Source organism: Mobula birostris, chromosome 2, assembly GCF_030028105.1.
Source record: "Mobula birostris isolate sMobBir1 chromosome 2, sMobBir1.hap1, whole genome shotgun sequence".
NCBI classification, from domain to species: domain Eukaryota; kingdom Metazoa; phylum Chordata; class Chondrichthyes; order Myliobatiformes; family Myliobatidae; genus Mobula; species Mobula birostris.
The window spans coordinates 74,242,676-74,269,414 of record NC_092371.1 but is presented as its reverse complement, the minus strand read 5'-3'; the positions used below and the strand labels follow the sequence as shown (position 1 = coordinate 74,269,414).

Below are 26,739 nucleotides of genomic sequence, written 5' to 3'. Positions count from 1 at the left end.
TAAAGTCCGTTGTGTCACTTTTTCCGAGCTGTGCCCAAAGATCTGAGGTCACTGGGCACACAGCCAGAGATATTCTGTCTCCCACGACTCACCGATCTCCTGCAGAGGTACCGACCTCCGATCCCCTGTCTCCAGAGCCACGAGATCCCGGCCCTCTGAAGGTGAGCGGAGCTCTTAGGCTGAGCCCTTGGCGTGCTGAACAACGGCCAGTTGTGAAACCCTGAGAGCGGATCCTGTTCCTGCAAAGAACTATAAAGCTGAGTATTTATAAAGCACTAGTGAGGCCTCACAGAGTATTGTGAGCAGTTTAGGACCTGTCATCTTAGAAAGGATGTGCTGAAACTGAGAGAGGGTTCGAAGGAGGTTAACAAAAATGATTCCAGGATTGAATAGCTTTTGATGGCTCTGGGCCTGTATTCACTAGAATTCAGAAGAATGAGGGGCAACCTCATTGAAACCTATCGAATTTGAAAGGCCTCGACAGAGTAAATATGGAGAGAATGTTTTCTATGGTGAGAGAGTCTAAGACTAGAGGACACAGCCTCAGAATAGAGGGGTGCCTTTTAGAATGGAAATGAAGATGAGTTTCTTTAGTTTGAGAGTGGCAAATCTATGGAATTCTTGGCCACAGGCAGCTGCGGAGGCCACGTCTTTATGTATATTTAAGGCAGAGGTTGATAGATTCTTGACTGGAGATTGGGGCTGAGAGGAAAATCGGATCAGCCATGATGAAATGGCAGAGCAGACTCAATGGGCCAAGTGGTCTAATTCTGCTCCTATATCTTAAGGACCTCGTCACACAGTACATACCCTCGGTTCATTGCCACCAGCAAAGAGGAGATACAGGAGCTTGAAGCCAGTTCAGGAATAACTTCTTCCCCTCTGCCGTCAGGTTTCTGAATAGACAATGAACTCTACCTCTCTGTTTCCTATTGTAATTTACTTTAAAATTATTATGTATTGCGTCGTAATGCTGCCGCAAAGCAAAAAAAAAACATGTTTATTTATTTATTTATTGAGGTACAGCACGGAATCGGTCCTTCCTGCCCTTCGAGCCGCGCCTAGCAATCACCCCCCCCCCCGATTTAATCCTAGTTTACTCACGGTACAATTTATTATCACCGGATAATCTACCAATCGGTAGTTCTTTGGATTGTGGGAGGAAATCGGAGCACCCGGAGAAAACCCACGCGATCACCGGGAGAACGCATAAACTCCTTCCAGGCGGCGGGAATTGTACCCGGGTCGCCGTACTGTAAAGTGTTGAGCTAACCTCGACGCCCAGTGATATTCCGATTCTGAGTATCTGTAGGAGGGGGAACAACATAAACGTGGAATCATCAACGTTAATCACCTGTGCTGCTCGACCTGCCAAACTGTTTACAGCATATTCTTTGTCGCAGTTTAATCTTTACATTTGGTGCTGGGAACTTCTGTGAATTACCTTTCCGTACAACGTGAAATTTCATACATGAAGAAAACTAAACAATAGATAATAAAATAGTCGTTATTTTTCGTAAAACACGGCGCGATTAAGGAATGTCGATATTAACGTGGATTAAGATTTTGATTGGATGGTATTGAAGAACAAAAGCAGGCTTTTGATTCTATGCAAAATAAAAATCCCTGCGGGGACTTCTCAGCGAGCCTGGCAGTTTCGAGTCGAGTTCCTTCAGCTGGACTGAAAGGGGTGGGTGGACAGATAGCCAGTATAAAATGCAGAGGGGAAGGGGTGAAACGAGAGGAGATGCGCATCCAGCTGCGGAGGGGAGATAGGCAGGAGGAGACCAGAGGAGTGGAAGCAGCGAAAAGCGTCTGGGAGGTGATCTTGCTCGTCACTCCGGATTCCAGCCTGTTGAAGGGTTTCGTTCCGAGACCGCTTATTCAGTTCCACAGATGCTGCCTGACCTGCTGAGTTCCTCCAGTATTTTGTGAGTGTGACTCTGGATTTCCAGCATCTGCAAATTCTCATGTGTTTACGATCTGCATTCCCATGTGCTTCCGGTTTGATACCATGACAGTTTCTTAAATCTTTGATTAAAAGCCTTTTATTTACCAATCCCGGCGAGAGTGGGCAGCTTTTTAGTTTCAGATGTCCAATGGACCGCTTTACCCTCATCAGTATAATATGCACACAACCAATAGGAACAAAGAAACCCTCGGATTCCTCAACTCGGGAATCGCAGCTCTTTTGTACACCGGTAACCGAGAGACCAAAATATTATCTCCGTACTTTAAAATGTGCGCGTTTCTTTCTGCACTTTGACACATAATACGCTTGTCACAAAGATTTCCCTGATAATGATTTCCCGCCCCTTTCCTCAAACAGATACAAACCGTAAAATTAGAGTGAGGGCGAAGGGGACCGGACAGGAAAATGGGGACACTTGGAGCAGATAATACTTGCGATTCTGTGTCAAAGGGGGTGCAAAAGGACTTAAAAGCGATTATTCGGTACAGAAATTGCACGGTGACAGTCAGGAAGGTTCTACAACAGTCAAAACTGCACAACCCATCTCCGGCACCAGCCTATCCACCATCAAGGACATCTATACAGAAAGGTGCTGGAAAAGAGCCAGCAACATCACGAAGAATCCCGCTCATGGACTGTTTGCCCTACTCCCATCAGGGAGGGGACAGTGTAGCATTCTCACCAGGACCACCAGACTCAAAAGCAGTTACTTCCCCAAGCAGTAAGGCTGATCAACACCTCTATCCACTAACCCACCCCGCCACCACCACCGCTACTCTTACCATTTCCTGACGGAGGCACCTTACGTGCAGACATTCCTGTGCCTCAACTGACATGCAATCAAACTATGTATATAAGATATTATATGTATTGTGTCTTTTTTTTTACTATTATTGTGCTCCTTATCTTATTGTGTTTTTTTGTGCTGCACTGGATCCGGAGTTACAACTAGTTCGTCCTCCTTTCCACTTGTGTGCTGGAAATGACATTGAACAATCTTGAATTCCCGCAGTTAGTGATGGTAGTTTGAAGTCAGTTGGAGAGGAAGAAGGGGAATCAATGGTATCTTAGCAACGAGCGAGAGCGAGAGAGAGAATCAGGGAGAGGGAGAATCAGACAGACAGAAACAAGGGCGGGGGGGGGGGGGAAGAGAGATTACCGTCAGCCACTTGGAGAGAAAGCGATCATCAGCCACTCAGCTGAACGGGACCAGCGGCAACAGGAATCACAGGTACAAGGCGCTCATTTCAAACTCGCAGCACACTCTCCGGCTGCGCAGTCGAACCCTCCGGCAAATACCACCTTCACTCGCAAGCGGCAGTTCAACAGGACCAAAGGCAACTCCTTTGTAAAATGACTGACGTGTTTTTGTTTTACAAAGACGCGCCGCTCATGACATTTGACTGCCAGAGTGAAGTGCATTGGAATGCCGCAGAGGCAGCAACAGTTGTGGCATTTTAGAAATATCAGGAGGGCATCCTGTATGAGGATTTTTACATCATTCTGAAAGGCGATTAGATGGAAGTTAAAGCGTTTTTGTCGTGTTTCTGCTGGGTCGGAAAACGCGGAATTTGAATGTAGGTAGACATGCAGAGACAGATTTTGTATGTAAGACTCTGCCCCCAACCCAGTGCTGACGTCCCAGGAGCCGTCCCGAATTCCCCTTCTACTTAAAACCCCCAGAGTGAGGAACTTCCAAAGTATTTTGCATCGTTCGCAAGAGTTGGTGACGTTGCCATCACGTGTGTCAGCGTTCTAGCGTCCGATGGGGTTGATTTGGTTGTATGTGTGAATCGTATCGTTTTCGTTTCGTCCTTCGCCCTCTGAGTAAGAGACAGAGGGAGTGTGTGTACGTCTTTAAAAAATACGAGTAAAATTAACATTATTACTGATTTTATGCGACGAGGCAGGGGGAAAACACGGGGAAGGAGAAAATACAGCGGCGATCGGATGAAAAGAGGGTCTCTCTCCAATTGAAGAGGGGGGGCAGTTGAAAATAAATATAAGACAGAAACCCCAGGAAAGAGGAGGAGGCAGTGGCTGGATCGCCGAGCGGTGAGTTGCGGTGGGGAAGCGGCCGCTGATTTGCTACTTTCAATTGCTACATTGTGTTCCTAGGCGCCCGATTGTTGCCACGTTCTAGAACGCCCTACAATGTTGCCAGTTCGCCTTCCTTGCCCCTCTCCTCCTGTTGTCTCCCCTCGTCCTGGCTTGAATCTGGTTGTTTTATTTTTTAAAAAGAGGCAGTAAGACCCAGGGAGAAAAGTAACCCAAATAAAATGGCGGCACGTCCGCAACCAGGGGAGACACACACGGTAACGAACCAAAGGGGTGAAATGTAATGTTCCGTTCCATTACCGTCTCCCATTGCTTCAACAACTTGAGAGAGAGAGAGAGAGAGTGTGTGTGTGTGTTGTAGCAGCACACTAGGCCTGCCCTACTGCAATCTCTTTATTTCCTTTTCACTCACCCCTCCCCTTGGACCTTTTGGGAGAGGAGAAAAAAAGCAGATTAAATTGCATTTATTAAGAATGTCCCCATGACTGCCGGAGTAGGATTTGACACTCTTCTCTCCCACCCGGTTCCCTTTTTATTTACAAACTGTGATGATATATATGAATGGAGTTGAGAAGGGAAATAAAAAAAATTGCGGCGATGTTGACTGGGGCTGCAACTGGCCAGAGCTGAGATGACTGTTCATTCAGCCTATTTGAAGGGACAGTCTGCGGTTTGCCAGAATGCTCCATTCCGCACACGCACATTTTTCTCTCTCTCTCTTGCTCCACGCACAGTTGTGTTGATCAGAAATCGTAATGGCACAGTTGTTTTTAGCATTAATTTTAGGCTGGTAATGTATAAATCGTGGCACCTTAAAATACATTCTACCTTTAAAAATCATATTAGACTTAAAAAAAACAATGACTTTTACTTTCCAAAATGGACATAATTTGTTTTGAAAGTCCTAATTTTTTATAAGCCGGTTCACGGATTTCTCGAATTAGACAACATCCAATTTGATAACTTTTTTTTAAAGGGACAGGGTTCGTTTCTTTGTTTTCTTTCTTTTTTTGCGTTGGCCTACTGTAAATCAAGACTGAAAAGGATTTCCTTAACTGCACATGCGTCTTAAAACACCAGTGACTCATAAGGCTGTTGGGCAGACCCTAGTCACCCAGCTTTAGGAGTGTCGCGGAGAAACGGATGTTTGCAGCAACTTTAAAAGCTTTCGTTATAAGTAGCGCAAGTTGAAACTTATTGACAGACGGGCAAAGATGCTGAAATAGTTACATCTTCATCCTGTTTTTTTAAAAAAAAATTAAACAGGATCTATAAATACATTTATTTGTTGATATACAGAGCCCTCCCTCTTCCCACTAAGTCAAATTGCTACACTCCATTAAATCAAAATAAATGAGCTTTCCGAGATTCAAGATTGTTTAATGCCATTTCCAGTATACAGGTGTACAGGAGAATGCAGCAATTTGACTGGGCTCAGGCAGATGGCAAATGTATCTTTTCAGAACATGGAGTTCCATGCCAGCGCAAAATCTTATGTGCGTGTTGTAAGTTGTCCATGAAGCCCCCAATCCTATTCACCGGTCATACAAAGAAAAGGAGGGAGATGGTGGGCCCGTTGTACCCTGCAGTTAACATTGGTTGGTTGTTAGATGGGGCAGTCCGGAGGTTGAGTACTTCGCTCTAGTCAGGACCCTGGCCTCTCCCCACCCTCCTGTGGATAGTCTTCGGCCAGCAGCCGAGTAACAAAGTCATTCCATCTGTGGGAGGCAGGGCAGAAGGTTGATCTCGTGGCTGACACCAGCCCCGTTTCCCATGGAAAATTTTAATGTGATGAGGGTTTAGCCCAGATCCCATACATGACTGCCTTTGGGTTTGACCTACAGTGCAGTTATTTCTGTTTAGGAGGGGTATGGTTTAAATTGGATTAAAAAAAAATAGACGATAAAGCAAATGGGTGGTTTCATGTGGCAACAAACAGAATCCAGGAGGAACTCAAGCAGGTCAGGCAGCATCTTTGGAGAAAATGGACAGTCAAATTTTGGGACCGGACTTTTCACCTAAACTGGCATATTCACCTCGGTGAATATAATACCTTCTCTCCTGTGTGTGCATGTGTGTGTACACACACACACACACACTACACGTACACAGTCAATACTGCCTCTCGTGTATTTTAATCCACTGTTACATCCCTCACCCCCTCTCCCCCTCACTCGGCCTCCGCCCCCTCTGCCTCTCCCCCTCTCTCTTTGCCCTCTCCCTCCCTCTCCCTGTCTGCACCCCCCCCCCGAGCCTCCCACTCCAGAAACCCTTCCATCTCCCATTCCGGAACCCTGCCCCTCTCCCACTCTGGAACCCCGCCCTCCCACTCCAGGATACCACCCCTCTCCCAAACCCCACAATCCCAACCTCCCCAATTCCCCACTCCCGACCCACCCCCCGCTCACAACCCGCCCCACTCCAGAACACCACCCCTCTCCCACTCCGGAACACCACCCCTCTCCCACTCTGGAACACACCCCTCTCACACTCTGGAACACCCCCCCCTCACTGTAAATCCCCCCCCACTCCAGAACACCACCCCTCTCCCAAAACCCTGCAATCCCAACCCCCCCACCCTCCCACTGCAGAACACCACCCCTCTCCCAGCCCCACAATCCCAAAACTCTTCACTCCCAAACCCCCCTCACCAGAACCCCCCCCTCTCCCACTCTGGAACCCCACCCCAATACCAACAACCCCCCACTCCCAACTCCTCCGCCTCTCCCTCTCCCCCCTTCACCCTCTCCTCCCTCATCCTCTTGCCCTCAGCCCCTCCCATTCTCCCTCTGACCCCCCTCTCTCCCTCTGCCCTCTCTCCACCCTGCCTCTCCCCTGTCTTCCCCCTTCCCCCGACCCCCCTCTCTCTCTGCCCCTCTCTCCCAGCCTCCCCCTGTCTCACTCAGCCCCTCCCTCTCTGCTTTCTCCCTCTCTTTCTCTCAGTTTTCCCCCTTCATTCACATCTTGTTTTTCTTCCTCTCACCCACATCTTCTTCCCTTCCTTAACCTCATCAATTCAATATTCATCTTCCTCTTGTCACTTTCCTCAGTCAGACTCCAACCACTGCTTGTCTCTGCCCAGCCCAAGTTCCTTTGACAGCTCACCATGTTTCGACCTCTCTCCATCCCCTGTTACATCTGCTTCATTCATCTCAAAATATTTTTGAAAAATCACCTTTTGGGAGACTGGTGTATTTAAAATTCACTTTGTGTCCCGGTGACTTCGAAATTGGGAGAAACTCATATAAAGCAAGAGATTCTGCAGATGCCGAAAGTCTAGAGCAGCAGACAAAATGCGAGAGGAACTCAGCAGGTCCGGTAGCATCTGTGAAAAAGAATAAGTAGGCAATGTTTTGGATGGAAGCCCTCCATCAGGACAATGATGAATCCTGACAGAGTTGATTCCCAAATTGCTCTTCAGTTATTTGGGCCTGCAGTGCTTTCTTTTGGGATAAAGACACAAGACTTGCCTTGTGACAATCTTCAGTCTGCCTGTTCGTAGGATCCATGCCTTTGAATAGTGTCTTTAAGGTAAAGTAAGGGATGGGAGACATGATAGATGCTGTTCTTATTTTAATCCAACACAAGATGGCCAGATCTCTGAGCTTATCATATTAGAACATAGGATGTAACAGCACAGTACAGGCCCTCTGGCCCACAATATTGTGCCAACCATTTAATCTTCTCAGGGATCAATCTAAGCCTCCCCTCGTACCTGAGTATTTTAATTGTCCCTAGTGTACCTGCCTCTACTAGCACCCCTGTAGTTCATTCCACGCATGCACCACTCGCGGTGTGAAGAACTCACCTCTGACTTCCCCCAACATTAAAGTTATGCCCCTCATATTAGCCCCATTTCTGCCCTGGGAGAAAGTCTCTGGCTGTCTATTCGATCTGTGCCTCTTATCATATTGTTCAGTTGGATTGTAGTTACCTTGTATTTTACCTGAATCATACCTACTGTGGTTCCATAACTCTTAAGAGCCTTGTGTATCCATAAAATGCTGAAGGAACTCCTCAGGCCAGGCAGCATCTATGGAAAAGAGTAAACAGTGGATGTTTCAGTCCTGAAGAAGGGTCTCGGCACGAAACATTGACTGTTCACTCTTTTCCATAGATGCTGCATGACCTGCTGAGTTCCTCCAGCATCTTGTATGTGGTACTTTGGATTTCCAGCATCTTGTTTGTGTATTCATATCTTCGCTTGTTGTACTCTGAAACTCTGAAAAAGCGGTTGTGGCTAGGGAGGAGGAGAAGGAAAGTTAATAACTAGAAAATGTTAAACATGTTCATTCGTTATGTGCCGTGTCGTATGACGTGGGCGTTCATGGTCTTTCCATGACCATTATATTTCTTGGTAAATATTTCTACAGAAGTAGTTTGCCATTGCCTTCATTTGGACGGGTGACCCCAGCATTATCAGTACTCTTCAGAGATTGTCTGCCTGGTGTCAGTGGTCACGTAACGGGGACTTGTGATATGCACCAACTGCTCATGTGACCATCCACCACCTGCTCCCATGACTTCACATGACCCTGATCTGGGGGCTGAGCAGATTCTACGCCTTGCCCAAAGGTGGCTGCAGGCTAACAGAGGAAAGGAGCGCCTTACACCACCTGTGGTAGAGACGCGTTTCCATCCCACCACTCACAAAAACATGAGATCCTTAAAATATTTAATAATGTCAGGCAGAATCTTTGGAGAGTGAACACAGATGCGGGCATATCCGGCCGACTTTCACAAGATTCGTTGGGATGTTACAGAGGAGGTTCACGAGTGATCCTGGGATGAAAGGGTTAACCTATGGGGTGGGGGTGGGGAGTAGTGTTTGATGGTTCTGGGCCTGTACTCGCTGGAGTTCAGAAGAATCAGAGGGGACCTCACTGAGCTGGGTTCACTCAGCTAGTCAGCCAGTATCTGTACAAAGAGAAGCAGAATTCATTTCAGATCATTTCTAATACATTAACATGGACTCTTGGCCTCACAATCTATCTCATTACTATCTTGTACCTCATTGCCTACCTGCTCCGTAGCGGTCACACTTTATTCTGCATTCTGTTACTATTTTACCTTCTTGTACCTCAGTGTACTAATTTGATCTGTATAAAGAGAAGCTTATAACTGTATCTCGGCACATGTGACAATAATATTCAAATTCCACTTCCAGTCAAAGGTCCTTCAGTCTGATGTGAACTGCCTGACCTGCTGGGTGCTTTCAGCATTTTCTGCTTTAATTCTAGATTGCCAAAACCTGCCTTTTTTGAAAAAAAAAATTCATTCTTGGGTAACCTTGCACACTTTGTTTGGGTTGCAAGGGAAGAGATACGAGGCTGTAGATACTGGAACCTACAGCAACTGACAGTGTGCTGGAGTAACGCAGTGGGACATGCAGTGTCTCTGGGAGCAGGGTGGGGGAAGAATTGTTGATATTTCAGGCTGAAATCCTTTATCCGGAATCGTCAGCCCGAAGTGTCGACCGTTCCTCTCAGCAAACGCTGTCCGACCTGCTGAGTTTGTCGACTGACTTGTTTGTTGCTTGCATGCAAGGACAGGCCTTGAGGGGGCAGGCATTCTGGATCGGCACTTATCATCAGAATTGCACAAGGCTGCTGTTTCTGGCTCTTTTAAAAAGAACCCAAAATAAATAGATATGCATGACATATTGTTGTTTTAGCTTGTAATTCTGGTCTGTAGGGACAAGGAACTCAATGAATTATAGTTTCCCCAGAACCCTACGTAAAATGGAGGTGTACCACCATGTTCGGTGGTATGTTTCAGTCACGCTATTTGCGCTGTGTGTGTGTGTGTGTGAAGCACCGTGGTTCTGTTTGTTTCTGACTCTTTGTGGTTCATAGCGACTCTGTAGGACTTGGGGAGTTGGGGAGGGGTGGAGTTTGTTGCTGGATCTGGATATTTTTTGGTGACCCGTACTCTCCTGCTGTCACTTCACAGAGCATTGCTTGTGTGAGCTGCACCATCCCTTCCCCATCCCCCTTCCCCCGCATCTACCCCCAGAGAGTTATTACTGGAACAGAACTTCATGATGTCACCTTCGAGCTAATTTGAGGCAAAATGTCTGTTCACAGCCTGCGTTTGAACAGCAGATTTGTGTGTGTGTGTGATTTTTGTGTGAACAATCGAAGTGTATCTGTAAACCACAAGAAACTTGTGTATGAATTGGATGCCCATGTGGAGTGAGATGAAGTCACTTTGATGAATTAAAGGGCTGGGATTTATTTCCTCTCTTTGGTGGCTTGGCTCATGTTCCTTGGGGAATAGGCCGTGGAAATAGGCATGCTTACCAACAACTCTTGCTTGAGAATCAGCTGAGGCTTTCTGGTTGTGCAGGCTTTCCAGTGAACTGCTGGGCACAGCCTCGAGCTGCAGTCGAAAATTGTTGTTTGCAGCAGTGGTATAGTTAGTATGGTGCAATACATCAAAAACCAGAAATTACAATAAGAAATGGCTGAAATATGCTTTGTGTATATGTCTATGTGTGTGTGTATACACACACTCGCGCGTGCGCGCGCACACAATACATACATATACAGTGCCTATAAAAGGTATTCACTCCCCCTTGGAAGTTTTCATGTTTTATTGTTTTACAACATTGAATCATAGTGCATTTATTTTGACTTTTTTTGACACAGATCGATAGAAAAAGGCTCATGTCAAAGTGAAAACAGATCTCTACAAATTGATCTAAATTAATTATGAATATAAACACAAAATAATTGATTGCATAAGTATTCACCCCCTTCAAGTCAGTACTTAGTAGATGTACCTTTGGCAGCAATTACAGCCTTGAGTCTGTGTGGGTAGGTCTCTATCAGCTTTGCACATCTGGACACTGCAATTTTTCTCCATTCTTCTTTACAAAACTGCTCAAGCTCTGTCAGATTGCATGGGGATCATGAATGAACAGCCCTTTTCAAGTTCAACCACAAATTCTCAATTGGACTGAGGTCTAGACTTTTGACTTGGCCACTCCAGGACTTTATTGTTTTAAGTCATTCCTTTGTAGCTTTGGCTTTATGCTTAGGGTCATTGTCTTGCTGGAAAGCAAATCTTCTCCCAAGTTGCATTTCTCTTGCAGACTGTATCAGGATTTCCCTGTATTTTGCTGTATTCATTTTACCCTCTACCTTCACAAGCCTTCCAGGCCCTGCTGCAGTGAAACATCCCCACAGCATGATGCAGCCACCACCGTGCTTTACAGTAGGGATGGTGTGTTCTTGATTATGTGTGGTGTTTGACGTAGTGTTTAGTCTGATGGCCAAAAGGCTCAATTTTGATTTCATCAGATCATAGAACCTTCTTCCAGCTGACTTCAGAGTCTCCCACATGCTTTCCGGCAAACACTAGCCAAGATTTCATGTGAGTATTTTTCAACAGTGGCTTTCTCTTTGCTACTCTCCCATAAAGCTGCGATTGGTGAAGCACCTGGGCAACAGTTGTTGTATGTGCAGTCTGTCCCATCTCAGTCATTGAAGCTCGTAACTCCTCCAGAATTGTCATAGCTCTCCTGGTGCCCTCCCTCACAAGTCCCCTTCTTGCACGGTCACAGTTTTTGAGAACGGCCTGCTCTAGGCAGATTTACAGCATACAAGTCTCCAAAAACATATCCCAATTTAACTAATTATATGACCTCTAAAACCAATTGGCTGCACGAATGATGATTTGCAGTGTCATATTAAAGGGTGGGGGAGGTGCATTCCTATGCATACAATCATTTTGTGTTTTCTATTTGTAATTTACTTAGATAATTTTGTCGAGATCTGTTTTCACGTTGACATGAAAGAGCCTTTTACTGTTGATCAGTATCAAAAAGGTCAAATTACATCCACTATGATTCAATGTTTGGGGGGGGGTGAATACTTTTTATAGGCACTGTGTATATTAGTGTATGTGTGCACGTGTGTGTGTTTATTTATTGAGATAGAATGCAGAATAGACCCTTCCGGCCCTTCGAGCCACAGCGCCCAACAATCCCCCGATTTAATTATAGCGTAGTCATGGGTCAATTTACAATGACAGTTAACGTAGCAACTGGTACATCTCCGACATGTCTTTGGACTGTGGGAGGAAACCCACTCAGCCAAGGGGAAAACATGCAGACCCTTCACAGGCAGTGGCGGGAAATGAACCCGTGTCACCTGTACTGTAAAGTGTTGTGCTAATCACTATGCTACTGTGCTGCCTCCATATACACATACTTGTGTGTGTGTACATATATATGTGTTTGTGTGTGCGAGCAAAAATAGTGAGTTAGTGTTCACGGGTTGGTTCCTTGTCCATTCAGAAATGTATTCGCAATACCCTGGCTGTTTACAAGCTTGATGCTTACTTTTTCCAGCTGATTTGGCATTTGCCTTTTAAAGAAAAGCTGTTTAAAAATCTCAGCTGCCTGGTCAATTGGTGCGATTTTTATTGATGCATTCCAGTAACGTAATTAAACACACTTCCAGCTGTTTTCTATTTCATGCAATGTTTTAAATCACTACAGAAATGACGTCAGATTCAAATTACTCTTGCTCACCAGTTTAAGATTTCGGGCCGTAGTGGAGGAGGGCCAAAACTTTGATTTTTTTTAAAGTGGTGGGGGGGGTGCAGATAAAAAAAATAAATTTATTTGCCATATACAGTGAGATGTATTAGGAATTTTGCAGGAAGATTGTTCCCGATGTTGGGGAAGTCCAGAACGAGGGGTCACAGTTTGAGGATAAAGGGGAAGCCTTTTAGGACCGAGATTAGGAAAAACTTCTTCACACAGAGAGTGGTGAATCTGTGGAATTCTCTGCCACAGGAAACATTTGAGGCCAGTTCATTGGCTATATTTAAGAGGGAGTTAGATATGGCCCTTGTGGCTAAAGGGATCAGGGGGTATGGAGGGAAGGCTGGTACAGGGTTCTGAGTTGGATGATCAGATATGATCACACTGACTAGCGGTGCAGGCTCGAAGGACCGAACGGCCTACTCCTGTACCTATTTTCTATGTTTCTATGAGTTTTCTGTTGCACGTTGGCAGAGTGTGACCTGCAACAGTAAATGACAACATTCAATAATTATAAAGAATTATATATAAATAATGTTAGATGTACAGATATGGAATAAAATATACATAAATACCAACATGTATTTACATTGTAAACAGCATTATCAAAAGTGGTTTAGAGTGTTTACTGTACAGTGATGGAGGTAATAGATGGGGAGTGCGGGGTTGGGGGTGGGGGCGGGTCTAACTAGCATGGTTGATCAGATTAACTGCCTAGGGCAAGAAACTTTTAAAATGACATGAAGTTTTTGTTACAGTAGCCCTATAGAGCTTTCCAGAAGGGAGCTATTGGAAAAGGCAGTTTGCTGGGTGGGTTGTGGGTACAGTCGTCCCTTGGTATCTGCGGGGGATTGGTTCCAGGACCCCCCGCGGATACCAAAATCTGCAGATGCTCAAGTCCCGTATATAAAAGGTGTAGTATTTGCATATAACCTACGCACATCCTCCCATATACTTTAAATCATCTCTAGATTACTTATAATACCTAATACAATGTAAATAGTTGTTACACTGTATTGTTTAGGGAATAATGACAAGAAAAAAAGTCTGTACATGTTCAGTACAGACGCAACCATCGTAGCTCTTCTGGGAACACTGACGCTGCCTCAGCACCAGCCGATGCCGATTCTCCCGTGAGCTTTAAGTTCTTGAGCTGTAGCGCTTTACGTAACCAGCCAGCCGTCCCTTACGAGCCTTAAACTCCTTCCTCTCGCTCACAACACAAATAGCGAATGAACGAGACGTGAGGCGAACAATGCTCAAACGACGAGTGCTGGAGAGAGACTGAGGATCTGTGAAATGGCGGGAGGCTACAGCAGGGTATGCCTACACATCACTTCATTCGCGTGGATTAAGCGTAGTGCTCGGCGTGCGGCAAATTCAAGTTTTGCTTTTTGGAACTTTCTGGAATTTTTTTTCGAATATTTTTGACCCGCGGATACGGAGGGCCGACTGTAATTTGGCTTGTGGAAAAGTTTTTCAATTCTCTCTACTGTCTCAAATTATAGAGTCGCTCAGCGCAGAATTGGTGCTTTCAGCTCACTGTGTTTACACCACCCAAATGCACTAATCTGACTACTGTCTTAAATCCCTCATCAATTCCAGTGCACGCTCCCTTATTATCTTGCTACCCACCTAAGCTAGGGGCATTTACAGTAACCAGTTACCTAACTGTTGGTTTTATTATTGTCACAAGTACCAAGGTACATGAAAAACTTGTTTTACCTGCCGTCCATATAGACCATATCGTTCAAGGTTAGATTTATTTTGCTACTGCACACCCATCGTGTCCGGTGCTCCTGATGTGGCCTCCTCTACATTGGTGAGCCCCATGGTAAATTGGGACACTGCTTCGTTGAGCACATCTGCCCCACCCAGCACAAGTGGGATTTCTCGGTGGCCAAACTTCTTAATTCCGGTTCCGGTTCCCGTTATGACATGTCAGTCCCTGGCCTTCTCATATGCCAAGAGGAGGCCACCCTCAGGGTGGAGGAGTAACACTTTATATTCTGTCTGGGTAGCCTCCAACCTGATGGCATGAATATTGATTTCTCCTTCTGGTAAACAAATTCCCTTTTCTTCCCGCCCTCCCCTTCCTCAGTTCCCCACTCCGAACTTTTATCTCTTCTCACCAGCCTATCACTTCCCCCTGTGTCCTCTCCTCCTTCCCTTTCTCCTATGGTCCTTTCTTCTCTCCTGTCAGATTCCTTCTTCTCCGGCCCTTAATCTTTCCTACCCAACTGGCTTCATCTGTCACCTTCTAACTAACCTTCTTCCCTCCCCCCACCTTTTTATTCTGGCGTCTTCCCCCTTCCTTCGCAGGCTTGGCCCTTTATCGTTGACACTTCCACAGAGGCTGCCTAACCTGCTGATTTCCTCCAGCATTTTGTTTGTGTTGCAGTGAAATGCGTTGTTTGCGTCAAATCAAATCAAGGGAAAACAAAAACAGAATGCAGAATGAAGTTACTGAGTTGGGTGCAATGGTGATATAGGGCAGAAAATGGGACCATGGAGTGGGAGGGGAAGAAATGATAGCATGCTTATTCAGAATGAAGTGTTACAGTTACTGAGAAAGTGCAGTATAAGCAGAAAATATGGTGCAAAGCCATAATTAAATCAGATTGTTAGGTTGAGAGTCCATCTTGTCGTACTAGGGACTGATCAATAATTTTATAATAGTGGGATAGAAGCTGTCCTTGAGCTTGGTGGTATGTACTTTCTTTTGTATCTTCTGATCAATGAGAGTGGGGAAAAGAAGGAATGTCCGGGGTTTTGATTACATTTGCTTCTTTACAGAGGCAATGAGATGTGTAGACAGAACCTATGGAGGTGAGTCCTGGTTTCTGTGATGTCCACAACTTTCTGCAGTTTCTTGTGGTCATAGGCAGAGCAGATGCATAACCAAGCCATAATCTATCCAAATAGGATATTTTTCATGATGTATTGATAAAAGTCAGTAAAGGTCAACAGGGTGTGCCAAATTTCTTTAGCTTCCTAAGGAAGTAGAGGCATAGGTGGGCCTTCTTGGCCAAGGTATCTCAGGAGAGGACAAACTCTTGCTGATGTTTACTCTCAGGATTGACACCCTCAACCCTCTCAAACTCAGGACCGTTGGTGTAAGAAAAAGCGTGTGCACAGCACATCCTGCTTCCTGAAATTAGTAACCAATGACGCTACGATGACTGTATCACTGTGTGGCATGGTGGCATGGTGGTTAGCTCAGTGCTTTACGGCACCAGCTCTAAGATTAGGGTTCAATTCAGAAGAATGAGAGGGGATCTTGTAGAAACATATAAAATTTTGAAAGGGATAGATAAGATAGAAGTAGGAAAGTTGTTTCCATTGGTAGATGAGACTAGAACTAGGGGACATTGCCTCAAGATTCAGGGGAGAAGATTTAGGACGGAGATGAGGAAAAACTGTTTTTCCCAGAGAGTGGTGAATCTGTGGAATTCTTTGCCCAGGGAAGCAGTTGAGGCTTCTTCACTAAATATATTTAAGATGCAGTTAGATAGGTTTTTACATAGTAAGGGAATTGAGGGTTATGGGGAAAAGGCAGGTCGATGGAGCTGAGTTTACGGACAGATCAGCCATAATCTTATTGAATGGTGGGGCAGGCTCGATGGGCCGGATGGCCTACTCCTGCTCATATTTCTTATGTTCAATTCCAGTCACTGTGAGGACTTTGTACATTCTTTCCAGAACTGTGTTGCGTATCCTTTGGGTGCTCTGGTTTCCTCCCACATTCCAAAGATAAGGATTAGGATTAGTGAGTTGGGGGCATGCTATGGAGGTGCCGTAGGCATGGTGACACTTGTGGGCTGCTCCCAGCATAATACTTGCTGATTAGATTTGACTCAATTGCTGCAATTCACTGTATGTTTCAATGTTTGGGTGTTTGTGTAAGAAATAAAGCTAATCTGTAATATTTAGCTCATTTTTGCCTTTGCTGTGGGGGGAAAGAAGCTTAGCAGCACATTGCATTGATGATAACATTTCATATAACCCATCCTAGGCTGAGACTGTGGGCATGTTACAGTGCCCTCGTCATACCTGCTCCCAACATTTCAGGAGTTGTAGCCCATCCACTTCAATGTTCAACGTCTTGTTCATTTTGAGATGTCCTTCTGCACACCACTGTTGTAACGCTAGGATACTTGAATTACTGTTGCCTTCCTGTCAGCTTGAACCAGTCTGGTCATTTTTCTCTGACCTCTCTCATTAACAAGGCATTACAGCTATATAAGACCTTGGTCAGACCCCACTTGGAGTACTGTGTTCAGTTCTGGTCACCTTACTGCAGGAAGGATGTGGATACTATAGAGAGAGTGCAGAGGAGATTGACAAGGATGTTGCCTGGATTGGAAGGCGCACCTTATGAGAATAGGTTGAGTGAACTTGGTCTTTTCTCCTTGGAGCGACAGAGGATGAGAGGTGACCTGACAGAGGTGTATAAGATGATGAGAGGCATTGATCGTGTGGATAGTTAGAGGTTTTTTCCCAGGGCTGAAATGGCTAGCACGAGAGGGCATAGTTTTAAGGTGCTTGTAAGTAGCTTCAGAGGAGATGACAGGGGTAAGTTTTTTATGCAGAGAGTGGTGAGTGCGTGGAATGCACTGCTGGCGATGGTCGTGGAGGCAGATACAATAGGGTCTTTTAAGAGTCTCTTAGATAGGTACACGGAGCTTAGAAAAATAGAGGGCTATGTGCTAGGGAAATTCTAGACAGTCTCTGGAGTAGGTTACATGGTCGGCACAACATTGTGGGCTGAAGAGCCTGTAATGTGCTGTAAATTTCTATGTTCTATGTTTTCACCCACAGAAAAGACACTCTCTGATTTATTTTTTTCTGTTTTTTCATCATTCTCTGCGAACTCAAGAGACTGTATGTGAAAATCCCCAGGAGGCCAGCAGTTTTTCAGATACTCAAATCACCTTGTCTGTCACCAACAATTAATCCATGGTGAGAGTGACTTAGATCACGTTCTTTCCCATTCTGATATTTGGTCTGAACAACAAGTGAACAACACGTCTGCATGCTTTTCATGCATTGAGTTGCTGCCACATGATTGGCTGATTTGATATTTGCATTAATGAGCAGGTGTACAGGTGAACCTAATCAAGTGGCCACTGAGTGTATGTTACATTACAGTATTGTGTGCTATCTGCAAAATGTACTGTTTTTACACAGCAGAACATTGTTAACAGTTTTCCTAATCGCTGGTGTCTTTCAGTTAGCAGTATTCCTGTGTCCCCTTGCATTTCTAAATCCAGTTTGAGGTTTAAAACTTCTTGTCTTAGAATAATGTAAGAGAAACAGAAAATTTACAAGGGAGTTGCTGGGACTTGAGGACCTGAGTTATAGGGAAAAGTTGAATAGGTTAGAACTTTATTCCTTGGAGTGTAGAAGTATAAGGTGAGATTTGATAGAGTTTTACACAATTATAAAGGGTGTATATACAGGGTAAATACAAGCAACCTTACTCTACTGAGATTGGTAGAAACTAGAACTAGAAGTCATAGGTTAAGAGTGAAAGGTGGTATGTTTAAGGGGAGCCTGAGGGGAAACTTCACTCAGTGGATGGTGTGACTGTGAAACAAACTGTCAGCAAAAGCGGTGGATGAATGTTTGATTGCAGCATACGTGGGGTTTTGATGAGCATGGATAGTGGGGGTATGGAGGGCTTCGATCCAGGAGGCAGAATAACCGTTTGGCACAGACTAGGTGGTCTGAAAGGCCTTTTTCTGTGCTGTAGTGCACTATCACTCTGTGAATATCACTAATTCCTCACTGTGGTTGGATGAAAACCTTAGGTGAAATTGTGGGTATCTCTTCACTGCTCATACTACAGTGGTTTCAATGGGCAACTTATCATCACTTTGTCAAGGCCACTTTGGTGTGGACCCTAACATCTGATTGTTTTAGTGAATGCCGACATGCCCAGGACTGAATCATGAAACAGGAAGTGGTAGAGACGGGTACAATTACAACGGATAAAAGATGTTTGTGGATAGGAAGGGTCTTGAGGGCTAAATGGAGGGAAATGGGACTATCCCAGAAAGCCCACTTGGTTGGGCTGAGGGGCCGATTTTGTGCTGTACAATTCTATGACTGAAAGACCAGCAGGATCTCATTGTGTCCAGAAACAAAGTTAGCAGGATGGTCAATGAAGCACTAGAGGTTTGGTTCAATCTGCAAAATGAAAATAAATTTCTCAAAAGTACATGTATGTCATACTGCCACATATCTACCTTGAGGTTAATTTTTCTTGCAGGCATTTGGAATAACATAAAGAAATACATTAGAATATAAAGTGTTCACTCCCAATCATTTATCCCCTAAAGCCTTCTGAACTTTTTAATTTAAACTCAGTGCCACTTTATTAGGTACACCTGTTTACTTGCTCGTTAATGCAAATACTGAATCAGCCAATCATGTGGCAGCAACTCAACGCATAAAAGCACTCAGACATGCTCAAGAGGTTCAGTTGTTGTTCACACCAGACAACAGAATGGGGACCAAAAGTAGCTTTGACCCTGGAATGATTACTGGTGCCAAGTGGGATGGTTTGACTACCTCAGAGGGTGCTGATCTCCTGGGATTTTCATGCATGACAATCTCTATAGTTTACAGAGAATAGTGCAAAAGCAAAAAAAAAAATCCAGTGAGTGATAGTTCTGTGGGAGAAAATGCCTCATTAATGAGAGAGGTCAGAGGAGAATGGCCAGACTGGTTCAAGCTGACAGGAAGACGACAGTAAACCAAATAACCCCGCGTTACAACAGTGTGCCGGAGAGCACCTCTGAATGCTCAACACGTCGAACCTCGAAGTGGATGGGCTACAACAGCAGAAGACCATAAACATACACTTAGTGGCCATTTTATTAGTTACCTTCTGTATCTAATAAAGTGGCCACTGAGTGTATGATATTCTAGCCTGAACTTTTGTTTTAACCTACGCTCAGTATATATATGTTTTGTGCGATGCTTGTTATTAAGGGGAAAAAAAATGAAGGCTAAATTTTACATCAAAAATCTTTCTATTGAGGACATGTTCTGGTCAGCCCTCTGTAAATTTTTAACTCTGTACAAATCATATGGTACCAAATCTTCTTTAGGTACAAAGGGTCAATCATAATGTTAATAGGATTTGGGTACAAAGGGTCAATCATAGTGTTAATGGGATTTAGGCCAAATACCTTTTAACCATTGCCATTGGGTTAACCAATTGTAAATATGTTTAACCTTTCGTCTCCATCAGCACTGTACTAAAATGAAGAGCACTTTAGACTTGTTGCTGTAGAGGTCTATGGATATCTGGTTTGGAGTCGGGGCCCATGGTGATATAGGCTGGGAAATGGGAGCATGGATTGAGGAGGGCAAGAAGTGGCAAAATGCTTGTTCAGAATGAAGTGATACAGTTACTGGGAAAGTGCAGTACAAACAGACAATATGGTGCAAAGCCATAATTAAGTCAGTTTGTGAGGTCAAGAGTCCATTTTGTACTAGAGTCTGGTCAATAATGTTAACAATGGGATAGAAGCTGCCCTTGTGTCTGGTGGTATGTGCTTTCTTTTGTATCTTCTGCTCAATGGACAATGCCTGGGCTGGGCTGGGTACTTGATTACGTTAGTTGCTTTGACAATGACAAAATATTTACTCTCTGCTATCTCTTTTGAAGAACTACGCTGGCATTGTCACCCAATGTGTCAGTTTAGAACATAGAATTACAGCGTTCTTCAGTCCACGATGTTGTGTCAAACCCATTAAATGCCTAACTAAACTGATCTTTGCTGCCAACACAATGTCCATGTCCCTCCATTAACTGCTTTCATGTGCAAATCTATTAATATCTTAAATGCTCTTGTCGTATTTGCTGCTACCAACACCCCCCCCCCCCCACCTGGCAGTGCATTCCAGACAGCCACCAGTCTCTGTGTATAAAAGAAAAATCGACGCACACGTTTCCTTTAAAAGTAACTCTTAAATGTGTGCCTGAGTATTAAACATTCCTACCCTGGGGAGGAAAGATACTGGCTGTCTACACTTTGCATAATCTTCTGAACTTCTGTTAGGTTGCTCCTCAGTCTCTGCTGCTCCGAAGAAAACAAGCCATTTTTCCAACCACTCCTTACAATGCATTCCCTCTCATTCCGGCAGCATCCTGGACAACATCTTGGTAAACCTGTTCTGCACCCTTTCCAAAGCCTCCGCACCCTTTCTGTAATGGGTCTAAACAGGAGCACTTCACTTGATTAGCCTTTCTAGTTACCACTTCTCTGATGTTCCCTGTATATCTTCCTCTTACCAGGATGGCACTTGTGACTGAAGATCCTAACTATATGTTTTAGAACTTCAGCTGTAATCCTTACATGCCCTCTAATCTGGGCAGCACCCTGGTAAACCCATTCTGCACCCTTTCCAAAGCCTCTTTGTTCTTCCTATAATGGAGCAACCAGAATTGAATGCAATAGTACTCTAGATACGGTCTAACTCAACATCAGTGTTGATACTTCATTCATCTACACTGGCTACATCTCTTTTAGACTTTGGCAGACTTCTATAGATGTGTAGTGGAGAGTATATTTACTGGCTGAATCACAGCCTGGTATGGAAAAACACATGGCTTTGAATGGAAAAATCCTACAAAAGGCAGTGGATTCGGCCCAGTATGTCATGGGTAAAGCCCTCACAACTATTGAACACATCTGCATGAAACGCTGTCGTAGGAAAGCAGCATCCATCATCAGGGGCTCCTATCACCCAGGTCTCGCTCTCTTCTCGCTGCGGCCATCAGGTAGAAGGCACAGGAGCTTCAGGCCTCGCACCGCCAGGTTCAATAACAGTTACTGCCCCTCAACCAACAGGCCCTTGAACAAAAGGGGATAACTACACTCACTTGCTGCATCTTTGAAATGTTCTAACAGCCAATGATCTCACCTTAAGGACTCTTTATTTCATAATGTCATATTTGCACAGTTTCTTGTCTTCTGCACTCTAATTGTGTGCAGTTTTGGTCTCCAAATTTGAGGAAGAACATCCTTGCTATTGAGGGAGTGCAGCGGAGGTTCACAGGGCTAATTCCCGGGATGGTGAGACTGTCATATGTTGAAAGATTGGAGCGACTGGGCTTGTATACACTGGAATTTAGAAGGATGAGAGGGGATCTGATTGAAACATATGAGATTATTAAGGGATTGGACACGCTGGAGGCAGGAAGCATGTTCCCGCTGATGGGGGAGTCCAGAATCAGAGGCCACAGTTTAAGAATAAGGGGTAGTCCATTTAGAACGGAGTTGAGGAAAAACTAATACTCTGCCCCAGAAGGCAGTTGAGGCCAAGTCTCTGGATGGTTTCAAGAAAGAGATGGATAGAGCTCTTAAAGATAGCGGAATCAAAGGTTATGGGGATAAGGCAGGAACTGGATATTGATTGTGGATGATCAGGCATGATCACAGTGAATGGCGGTGCTGGCTTAAAGGGCTGAATGGCCTACTCCTGCACCTATTGTCTATTGATCTTTCAATGATCCTGTTATAGTTATTCTTCTATAGATTACTGAGTATGCCTGCAGGGCAGTGAATCTCGGTTGTATAAGGTGACACAGATATATTTTGATAATAAAATTTGCTTTGAGCTTTGATTAAAATTGCTTGTTGATTGGTCTTAGCTAATTACCATTTGTGAATTAGCTTATTTCTATTGTTTACTGCACCATTTCTTGGGGTATTTTAGGCTTGCCACCTCCGAGCACGTTGCACTCAATGGAATAGTCCACAAGGGATATTGTGCCTTCTGGAATAGGCATGTCAAAATTCTGGAATTCTTTTAGTTAGCCCATCGGAGAAATGCAGCTCTGTAAATTTGACAAAAAAGTAACTTAAGATGGGGAAACTGTAGATAAAGATTTAGTTAGGATATTTGCTCTGGATGCTGAGTCGAAAACTAGTCCCTTGTTAACTCCTCTGGTGATCAGGAGACAAAGGGTAAGTATGTTATAATACAGTCATGTAGCAGCTTTCATGACACTTATACAACTCGAGGCTTTTCGGGGTTCAGTTCCAAAACTGTCTGTAAAGAGTTCGATCTCCCTGTAACCACACGGGTTTCCTCCAGGTGCTCTGGTTTCCTCCCACATTCAGACAATACAGACAAGTGTGAGGTATTGCACTTTGGAAGGACAAACCAAGGTAGAACATACAAGGTAAATGGTAAGGCACTGAGGAGTGCAGTAGAACAGATGGATCTGGGAATACAGATACAAAATTCCCTAAAAGTGTCGTCACAGGTAGATAGGGTCGTAAAGAGAGCTTTTGGTACATTGGCCTTTATAAATCAAAGTATTGAGTATAAGAGTTGGAATGTTATGGTGAGGTTGTATAAGGCATTGGTGAGGCCGAATTTGGGATATTGTTTGCAGTTTTGGTCACCAAATTACAGGAAGGATATTAATAAGATTGAAAGAGTGCAGAGAAGGTTTACAAGGATGTTTCCGGGACTTGAGAAACTCAGTTACAGAGAAAGGTTGAATAGGTTAGGACTTTATTCTCTGGAGCATAGAAGAATGAGGGGAGATTTGATAGAGGTATATAAAATTATGATGGGTATAGATAGAGTGAATGCAAGCAGGCTTTTTCCACTGAGGCTAAGGGAGGAAAAAAACCAGAGGACATGGGTTAAGGGTGAAGGGGGAAAAGTTTAAAGAGAATATTCGGAGGGGCTTCTTCACACAGAGAGTGGTGGGAGTGTGGAATGAACTGCCAGATGCAGTGGTAAATGAGGGCTCACTTTTAACATTCAAGAAAAACTGGACAGGTACATGGATGAGAGGTGTGTGGAAGGATATGGTCCAGGTGCAGGTCAGTGGGACTAGGCAGAAAAATGGTTTGGCACAGCCAAGAAGGGCCAAAAGGCCTTTTTCTGTGCTGTAATGTTCTATGGTTCCAAAGGCATACCGTGCAGTTTAATTGGTCATTGTGAATTATCCTGTGATTGGGCTAGTGTTGCTGGGCAGTGCCGCTCAGTGAGCGGGAAGGGCCCGTTCTGCGTGGTATCTATAGATGGGTAAATAAACGTGGAACTGGCTATCTGTTACTGCAATGAAGCAGTGAGTGTAGTTGCCTTTAAGGAGAAGCTGGGTATTAAAAGGAGAGAGAAAGGAGTCTGCCAGTTGGCAGAGATGTGATAAAGTGAGAGGCCACTTATAAACTCCAGCACAGACCCAGTTGGCCAAACCCGTGCTGTGTTTTTTATACTCCTTAGCTCCATGTAAACGCCTCAGGAAAAATAAACCCAGACTGGTATTATACAAAGAACTGCGAAAGTGCAACAAGGGAGAAAGGGCACTAACTGAGGCCAATTTATGATGGATTTTGGGAGGTTTATGACTTGGAATATGATTGTTAGAGAGAACTGCTTTCCATGAAGACCGGCGGAGCAGAAACATTAGAACAATCTATTTCCAACGGGATGAATCATTCACATCAATCTTGTTCACACACATTCTCAAGCAACACATTTGTTAATGCTCATATAGTAATGACTTTTATTTAAGTAAGTACTTAAACTAAAATCAATGTGGTGCAGACGTATATTTTCACGCTAAAATATTGTACAGTCAGTGTAGCAAAGCTGTATTCTCTTCCCACAAACCTTTCACTATTTGGAACGCCACTGCTAGACTTTTACAAGCAAAGATGTAATATTGAGGCTTTATAAAGCACTGGTGAGTCCTCAGTTTGGAGAATTGTGAGCAGTTTTGGGCCCCTTATCTAAGAAGGGTTGTGCTAATATTGGAGAGGGTTCAGAGGAGGTTCATGAGAACGATTCTGGGAATGAAAGGGTTATTGTATGAGGAGCATTTGATGACTGAGCCGCTACTCACTGGAACTCAGAAGAATGAGGCGGGACCTCATGGAACCCTATCGAATGTTGAAAGGCCTCAAAAGAGTGGATGCGTAGAGGATGATTTCTATGGTGGAGGAGTCGAAGACCAGCCTCAGAATAGAGGGACGTCCATTTAGAGCAGAGGTGAGGAGGAATTTCTTTAGCTGGAGAGTGGTGAATCTGTGGAATTCTTTGGCACAGGCAGCTGTGGAGGCCAGGACTTTGACAGATTCTTGATTGACAAGGGCGTGAAGGGATTTGGGGAGAAACCAGGAGATTGGGGCTGAGAGTGAAAATGGATCAGCGATGATGAAATAGTGGAGCAGACTCGGTGGGCTGTTTGGCCTAATTCTGCTCCTGTGTCTTACGGTTTTATTGTCTTATGGTCATAACTAAAGCCAGGATGAGGAAACACATCCCTCCTGTTCCTAGGCTACTTGTATCTTTTAGAAATGATTTAAATGTGTGTATTTAAAGCTCTTAATAGTCCAGGACTGAAGTACATCACAGAATTACTTTTGTTTTATAATCCTGCTTGAAGTTTCAGGTCTTCTTCCGCTGGTCTCTTAAATTTGAACTATGTCCCTGAAAAGATAATCAGCAGGTCAGTTTTTTTTGAACTGTGGTATTCAATACCTAAAACTACAGACTCAGTTAACACTTTTAAACACCAACACAAAACCTATTTACTTAATCTCACTTTTAACTAACATCTTTATGTCTTTTATTTTAATGTTTGCTGTTTATCCCATTGTAAAACACTTTGAACTATATTGTCTGTATGAAAAATGCTCCATAAATTAGTTACTATTATGCTTCCCAGACTGCAAAGCAAATGCTCCTTGAGGCTGCCAGATGGAACTTGGTGAGTTGTGGTCTGCTGTGGATCATGTCGGTCCTGTACCTGATGTTGGGTGTGGGAGCTGGCAAATGGCTTGGCTCCCAGACTGAATGCTTCTGCTTTTTATTGTTCATTTATTGAGATACAGCACGGAATAGGCCCTTCCAGCCCTTTGAGCCATGCTGCCCAACAACCCCGATTTAATCCTAGTCTAATCATGGGACAATCTATAATGACCAATTAACCTACCACCCGGACTGTGAGAGGAGAAAGTAGAAACTGCTTACAGGCAGCAGCGGGAGTTGAACCCGGGTTACCTGTACTGTAAAGCGTTGTGCTAACCACTACGCCACCGTGCCGCCCAGTTTGAATCGCTGTTGACACTCTCAGTCTTTGGCTGTTGTGGTGTTTGAGATCTACTACTCCGGGGACTGAGGCAAATGGGTGCAACTCTGGTGCAAGGTCATATAAAACAAAGAGCTCGGCCCTAATTCCCATTCTGTCAGGGCTTAAGAAGCCTCAGGAGTGTCTTGGTTAAAAGTCAAAATAAGTTTATTATCAAGGCATTTAAATGTCACCATATACTACCTGGAGATTCAGTGTAACACACACACTAAATACTGGAGGAAGTTAGCAGCTCAGGCAGCATCTATGGAAAGAAGAGTCAAAGTTTTCAAACTGAGATCCTTTATCGGGGTTTGAGATCCATTTTCTTGCAGGCATTCGCAGGGAAATAAAGAATCCTATTAAATTTATGAGAAACTGTTCGTAACAGAGACTGACAAATAACCAATGTGCAAAAGACGAATCGTGCAAATAATTTTTTCAAAAAAGTGAGTAAGTAGAACTGAAGACATGAGCTGCAAAGTCCTTGAAAGTGAGTTGTGGAGTCAGTTCAGTGTTGGAGTCAGTTCAGTGTTGAGGTGAGTGAAGTTCGATGGGCCGAATGGCCTACTTCTGCTCCTTTGTCTTGTGAAGTTATCCATTCTGGTTCAGGAGTCTGATCATTGTAGGGCAATAACTGTTCCTGAACCTGGGACTCAGTGATTGAGGCTCTAATTTTCTAAGACAGAATCTGTTACTGAACAAAGTACTATCTAGACAACAAGCACTGTAATATCTGGGTGATGAGATCAATTCAGTGACGTCTGGCATACAAAACAAGATGGTTCTGCGAGAGACCCTGTTGAGTGTGAGTCAGCCATGATGTTTGTTAAGGTCTGAGTCATATTGAGTGTTTACTGCAGTGGGCCCCAAGAAGCTTCCTTTCATAAAGGCTAAAAGTTCTTACAATTTTTTGTGGTGTCCCATTTATTTATTCAGCTTACAGTGTCTCATTTTCCAGGGGTGTATTTGGGAACCCACTTCCTAATTTCCTGTTGTGGAGGGGGGAGGAGAACGAGAATGTTGGCACATCCTTGGGTATGT

The 26,739-nt window shown here is 44.3% G+C and overlaps 1 protein-coding gene across 8 annotated transcripts in view; it reads left to right on the top strand.

Annotated features, from left to right (window-relative positions):
- The first annotated feature begins 3,726 nt into the window (after positions 1 to 3,726).
- Positions 3,727 to 26,739, top strand: part of zhx3b (zinc fingers and homeoboxes 3b) — a 128,511-nt gene continuing 105,498 nt past the window's right edge. For 7 of the 8 annotated variants that reach the window (XM_072243077.1, XM_072243001.1, XM_072243057.1 and 4 more), the window contains exon 1: positions 3,727 to 4,027. The gene's annotated coding sequence lies outside the window, so the exon portion shown is untranslated. The remainder of the gene's footprint in view (positions 4,028 to 26,739) is intronic. The other variant, XM_072243066.1, reaches the window with a different exon arrangement.